Raw genomic sequence first — 7,211 nt, 5'->3', positions numbered from 1 at the left:
GTGTCGTGGAACTCGAGGGTCCGGTGTACCTTCTTGGTCTATGCCGTGAAGATGAACACGAGCATGTGACGTCCGGGGGTTCCAGCGACCATTACCTGTAATGTCTCGAACTTGAAAGTTGAGCTCCAATCGCTGCCTAAACATCTTAAAGAAGCCGCCGCTGTGTTAGGCGCGGTCCAATCCATGCACGGAGCTCCCGCCAGGTCCGCCATTGTGAACGGGGGTGCGAGGTCAGCGAGGAATGAACCGATTACAAGAGGGACGGGAAACACCGGCTTTGTACCTCGATGAGCTCGAAAACCGCTGCCACCAATCACCATGTAAAGTTCTGATGTAGAATAGATCACGAGGCGATGATCAAAGAGAACAATCATTTGTTTCAGCACCCGGAACGAGGTCCATGTCGACGACCCCGTGCACACACCGCCTGCCCCCTGGCCGGAGCTCCTCTTCGTTCTCAACAACGCGAGCAAGCACTTCCGGTTCCACACAACTGGCGTGAGGCCATTACAGGTGTGAAGTTCCGTACGGTTGTGTGAACGCCATCACGAATTCAAAATCGCAATTGTATTCACTCGATTCCAATCATCAATTGATACTTTAACAAAACGATCAACACGATTAACGTTTAACGATTTAACATTACGAATGAATGTGGGTTGTATTTGGATATTATCAAACCCGCGCATTGCCGCCATCTGTCCATTTCCGGGTTCGCTGCAGGTTCGTAGTGCTCATCAAAATCTAAACAGTATTTGTAACATTTCAATAAAAGCCGCATCACTGCTCATATCGGTAAATTTTATTCCATCGTGTTTGGAAAACTTGGAAAAATTGTAAAAACGATATAGTGTGGCGGGCACAAGGGGCAATAATTCCGCGCACCAGTGGGTGGCGCGAGCGCCCAGGCGGGGAGCGAAAGCGCATGCCCCGCCCTTCGACCGATCGGCCACGCCCGGGGACTAGGCGTGGCCTCGGCACATACATGGACGGACAAACGGACGGACATTTGGTGAATTATAGTAAGATAATCGATATACATGTTATTATATAATCATTCATTGCATTTTGGGAGTCTTCACAACAATAACCCAGCTTTCATCGCCTATTTCTATATTCATTACCGTCACGGTTACTTCATCACAAATATCAGCAAAATGTGAAGAAAGATGAATGTTACTGCACCCGGTTTGTTCGGAACCTCCTGCGGAAATTCCTCCATACGGAACGCTCCGGCTTCCCCTGCCTTGTTTGGTTATTTCCCATGTCGAAGGAAAAGAGAACAAACTTCAGGAATATCGCAAAGACTCTTATAAACACAACCAGCTGCTCTGAAATCCGTTGGATTCGTGAAGAAACAACTATCACAATGCCCACCGATCAAATATAACCTAGCAACAGTAACATTGCGTCGATGACATCACAATGGAAGAACAATTACCATCTTGGTACTCACCACAACATGGAAAAGCCCTATTTCTTTGGTCTTCGGACCAAAGAAGACCTATTTGGTCTTCGTGGACTTTTTAGTCTTTTGGGTCTTTGGGGTATTTTGGATCTTCAGAGTAGTTGGGGGTCTTCTGAGTCCTTGGTGTCTTTTTGGTCCTCTGTCATTTGGGTCCTTGGGGTTGTTTAGGTCTTTTCGATCCTCAGGGTCTTTGGGGTATTTTGGGTCTTCAGAATCCTTGAGGTCTTCATGGTCTTTTGTGTCTTCAACAGTTGATGGGGTATTTTGGGTGTTTGGGGTCCATTGGGTCATCTGCGTCTTTGGGGTATTTTAGGTCTTTTAACCGGTTGACACAGTCGTGTGTTGACACAAAGATTGCCCCTTAGACACCCCCACTCAAATTCCTCCTAAAGCACTACTCAAATCCTTTAAAACCTGAAACCTAGCCTTATGAAGGGGGACAGACACACGCACAGAGACACACGCACAGAGACACACGCACAGAGACACACGCACAGAGACACACGCACAGACACACACACACAGACACACACACACACACACACACACACACGCACAGACACATACACACACACACACACACACACACACACACACACACACACACACACACACGCATATATACATCTATATATATATCTGTACAGCGTATGTCCTGTGTTGTGTTGTGTTGTCTTGTCACTTGTCATTTGAACTCCTATTTTAACTAATGTAAATACAAAGATGCAGCTCACGTCACTGGCGTCACGAGGGGGCTGCAGGGGGTGTGGACCGCACCGGGTGACACTTTCAGAGGGGATGACACCAAATTTTTGCAGTGTTTCAGCAGAAATGTATTAATTTTTTTTTAAAATATCCCTGTGGTTATTTAAAACAATAAAAACATTTTCCGTAAGCCCAGCTTACATGTATCAATATACCTACAAGGCTAAAACTCCATGCTAATTTACTTTTTGAACCTTCTAATGTGCTCTGGTCAGAGCGGTCATTATTACCCAATTACAATGACGCTTCGAATCACGTGGTTCATTTGCACGCGCTCCAAAAACGCGCTGTTTTCGTTGCCGCTGGTGTATTTATCGTCGCTGCTTCTGTCAAATTTTCTGGTGTTTTATCTACAATGTTGTGGTAATTAGTATTTGTGAACCTATATCAATAACTTTTTTGAGAATGAAGTAGTAATTAAATAAAAAGAAGGAAAAAATATAATAGGCTTCCGCGCAGTTACTCATAATGTTGTAACTAATAATGTTGTAATTCAAGGTAAAAAGATTTTACAAAACAATTTTGTTGTTAGTATTAATTTATCTAAGAAATATGACTGTAATGACTGCCAACCACATGAGTTTTCATAACCAAGCAAACCTTTCATTTCATTTTTGCCATGCCAAAGGTTATGACGGTGTAGCAGCTGTGGGAATGAGGTTTTAACGGTGATTCACACCTTCTTTTTCTTAACAGCACTTTACATATTGATTTTTGTGACGTATACCGGCAACATTAGGCCCCACAGCTATTTCCATATTTTAATTAGTGAAGTCTTTATAAGTTTCACGATCTGGAGCGCGATCATGTGCCATGTGGTGACGCGATTTGTAGCGGCCTGCGGCCATGTTTGGTCTACGAACCGGAGAACATCGTGCTGAGAGTGAATGAACACTGATGTCTTGCGAGAGATTAATTACGGATCCATAGTTGGTATGTAATCAGTTAGCTCATTCGTTTCCTTGATACATAAAACGTTTATCACATTGCCATTGCTGTTTTCTCGTGCAGAACGACAAGAACTAGAAGTGTAATTGTTTGTATCGAAGCCGAAATTGTGAATTGCAATTTTTGTACCTTGTAATGAGATCTGTCGGTAATTTCATGCTCGTTTCTCATGTTGTAGTTTCACGGAGCCAACGAATAAACGGGTTCATCAAAGGCCAGGGTTCATCAAAAGACACTGCTCGTCAGTCTCCAATTGATAAAGCTGATTCTTCTGATGCTAGCATGCATTCTGCAGAAGAGCAAGGAGTGGAAATGGCAGAATTTGAAGGAGAAGAGAGTGCTGAAAGTGACTCCAGCCATGATACTGTAAATGAGATGAGTGACGTTGAGGAGAAAGATTTGCAAATTTTATGTGATGTTTCTTTCTGGGAGATACCAGTTCCAGATCATTTTCGGGTTGAAATCATCAAAAGGGGAAGTGCTTCTTTCCAGAACAAAGATGGGCCTTTCAGTGTTGCGGCAAGGCAAGATGCAAAAGCAAAGGGAGATGTGCGCCAGCTTTCAAAAGAGTGGTTTTACAAGGTGATGCCAAATGGTGAGAAAATTCTGCGGTCATGGATGGTTTACTCACTCGTCAGCGAGAGTTTATACTGTTTTTGCTGCCGACTGTTTGCCGTTAGTGCCACAGATACGACATCCAAATTTGTGACTGGGTTTCAGAAGTGGTGGAAACTGAGCCCGAAAGTACATAACCATGAGACAATGAGACATCCGAAGAGCACGGACGTTGCCTTGAAAAGTGGAAAACATTGGCAGCAGGACTGAGGCTGCACAAAACCATTGACGCTGAAACTATTGTTTTGATGGAAATGGAGAAGAAAAAGTGGAGGGACATCTTGGACAGATTGCTTGATATCACATTGTTTCTTGCCAAGCAGAATTGGCATTCCGTGGCCACAAGGAAGATGAATCTTCATTGAATAAAGGGAACTTTCTTGAGATGCTTTCAAAATATGATCCAGTGCTGAAAGAGCACCCAATGAGATTAAAGCGCAGCACATGTAAACTTAAAGTATCAGTCTCTTATATTTTACCAAAAACTCAGAATAAGTTTATAAGTACCCTGGCAAATCATGTGAAGGAGAAGCTTGTCATGGACATAAAGTCTGCGAAGGACTTTGGGATCATGTTCGACAGCACACCTGACATATCACATACTGACCAGATGTCCGAAGTGATCAGATATGTAAAAATCAACAATAGGAAAGTTGAAGTGAAAGAAGTATTTCTAGGATTTTTTCCTTCAAAGGGGAAAAAGCTGCTGACCTCAGTTCTGACATTCTTTAAAAAACTGGAAAGTGATGGATTGGACATAATGATGTGCAGCGCTCGAGGTTACGATAATGCTGCCACGATGGCTGGAATCCATGGAGGTGTACAAGCCATTCTCAAGGGAAAGAACAAGAAAGCTATTTTTAATGGATGTGTGGACCATTCGCTGAACTTTTGCGGTCAGCACTCTTTTCCTGAAAATGCATCGTGTGTGACGTTTTTTGGAACTCTTGAGAGATGTTTTATTTCTTTGCTGCTTCCACCAGTCGATGGGATGTATTAATTGACCATACTGGAGTGTCATTGAAAAGGCTATCAACAACATGCTGGAGTGCTCATCATGATGCAGTTAAGCCAGTCAAAAAAAAGATTGGTAAGTTTGTGGCTGCGATTGAAGCTCTTTGTGATCCACATGAAAATTTGGACACAAGAGGAGCAGCACAAGGTCTTTTGACTGCTGTCTGTGATTTCACTTTTCTGTGCTACCTGTACTTCTGGTGTGATGTACTTCAGGAAGTTAATCTTACACAGCAGTCCCTGCAGACGAAGGGCTTAACTCTCGACAAGGTGGTGACAAAGCTAGAGGCGCTAAGACTTTTCCTGTTCTGAAGCCAGGAAAGGAAAGTTCTGAATTAGTCGAGTTGTTCACCAAGTGCTGAAATGCTTGTGTATTTGTTCCTGTTTATTTTTATAGTATTATTTCATTTGAGTATATTTCCATATGCATTTGTCTTCAAGTTCGACATTATTTGGGCCGTTATTGATTGAATGAATGAATGAATGATGGTTTTAAGGCCATTAACTATTACTTAACCAATTTACTGCCTCACAGGTATTGAGTTTCCGCCATGTTGGCTGAAATACATGAGTCGCGTTGACTCTGGTCCCGTGTATTCGTGTGGTTTATCCGTCACGATATAACACACCACATTCAAGTATGGAAGGTCACCGGGCTGGCTTGTACTGTTCACGGTACTGTTGTCATCGGAATCTCCTGTCTCAGGTAGGGAACACAGGTCCTATATCATGTTTTCTTTCATTGCTTACTAATGTCCTAATAAATGTTCAAGTACAATGACATCTACTCCTATCTTTGTTGTATGAGATGAATGTAAACAAACTTAACCAATATTAACTATTACTTCAGAAAGAAAGCTCACTCCTCCATATACTCTACTTTGTGTCTTTCCAGGCAATCTGGATGGAGAAGAGGGAGCTGCCAAGCGTACCTTGGAAGACGTATTTATTCGCCGTTTTATGTACGGCACGTTTCACGGGTGCATGGCCACACCACCGGTGATAAAACGTCGAGCAAACATTCTGATCATCTGTGCCATCCTCATCAGGAGAATTCCACCATTCAAATATCACTTTCTTGCAACATACACCGAGACACTGCTTTCATATTTGTATAAATGTCCAGTGAAACTAGAACTACAGATTGTGGAACATAAACCAATTTACAAGTACATCTGAACTCCAATCTATGGATGAATGAAGCTGCAGTTTGGTGGAGTGTAAAATGGTACAGACATGATCTAAACAGCCGTTATGCAAGTCTTAATTGCCTCATGATATCAAAACAGCAACATTTGGCCCGATGTGGTGAAATGATGCAAGTAAAGGATGAAGCTTTTTGTTTGCTATATGGAGTTTTCTTTCCCCCAATCTTTCAGAAATTATTCCCATTTCGATTCGAATCTCAAAATGGTTTGCAATCTCTACAAGTCTTTTTTTACTTTTATCGAAGGATCTTGGAGGAGCTTTACATTCATCTCGTACAACACAAAGACAGGAGTAGATGTCATTGTACTTGTACATTTATTAGGACATTAGTAAGCAATTTTTAAAAATATGATATAGGACCTGTGTTCCCTACCTGAGACAGGAGATTCCGATGACAACAGTACCGTACCAACAGTACCGTAGGGAACAGTACAAGCCAACCCGGTGACCTTCCATACTTGAATGTGGTGTGTTATATCGTGACGGATAAACCACACGAATACACGGGACCAGAGTTAACACGACTTGTGTATTTCAGCCAACATGGCGGAAACTCAATACCTGTGAGGCAGGTCACATAACCTTCGATCCGCTTGTGTATCATGTGACCACACAAACAACATATTGTCGTGTGACTGCTCTCAGTTAACACCGGGAGAGTCACGAATAGGCAATAGCGAACTTTACTCGGAGGCAATGTTCAAACAGCGGATTTTATTATATGCGGGAGGAATAAAGAGATGGGAGAGGGATGAAGGAAGGGTCTTACTTGTTGAACCCGCCCGCAGTCCCAAAACCTGCAAATATAATAACTCAAACAAAAAAACAGATTTAAAATGTACAGGGAAAAATAACAAAACGATTTATTGCAATAAATACCCGTGACAGGAAAAACGCAACGATAAAACTAAAATCCTATGGGATCCTCCACACCAGACTTAAAACACGGACAAAGGGGAATATAAAAAGAACTTGAAATTATATTATGTGTGAATTTAATTTGGAGGACTTAACTCCTTCGGCTGGGGTATTTCTCCTCAGGAATCGTCTCCGGCCGTTGGCGAGAAAACCTGCACGTCTTTGGGTGCGCGCGCACAAAGCCAGGCCTCACTGCACGGTCTGCTCACTCCAGGCCTGGTGCGCGAAGCGAACGAGCAGGCGTGCGACTCGCTCTTCCAGCCGCGCCTGTCTT

The 7,211-nt window shown here is 42.9% G+C and overlaps 1 long non-coding RNA gene across 2 annotated transcripts; it reads left to right on the top strand.

The window, feature by feature from the left end:
• The first annotated feature begins 430 nt into the window (after positions 1–430).
• On the top strand, positions 431–6,150 carry LOC144891518 (uncharacterized). Of its 2 annotated transcripts, none has more exons than XR_013622969.1 (3): positions 431–513; positions 5,346–5,516; positions 5,706–6,150. It is a non-coding gene; the product is annotated as an uncharacterized LOC144891518 (long non-coding RNA). The 2 variants fall into 2 exon arrangements; XR_013622968.1 differs by lacking the exon at positions 431–513 and adding an exon at positions 3,081–3,166.
• Positions 6,151–7,211: the final 1,061 nt, after the last annotated feature.

Source organism: Myxine glutinosa, chromosome 4 (genome assembly GCF_964187855.1).
Source record: "Myxine glutinosa chromosome 4, kmMyxGlut1.1, whole genome shotgun sequence".
Taxonomy (NCBI): Eukaryota; Metazoa; Chordata; class Myxini; order Myxiniformes; family Myxinidae; genus Myxine; species Myxine glutinosa.
The sequence above is the reverse complement of the archived record's forward strand: the minus strand, read 5'-3'. Positions and strand labels throughout refer to the sequence as shown.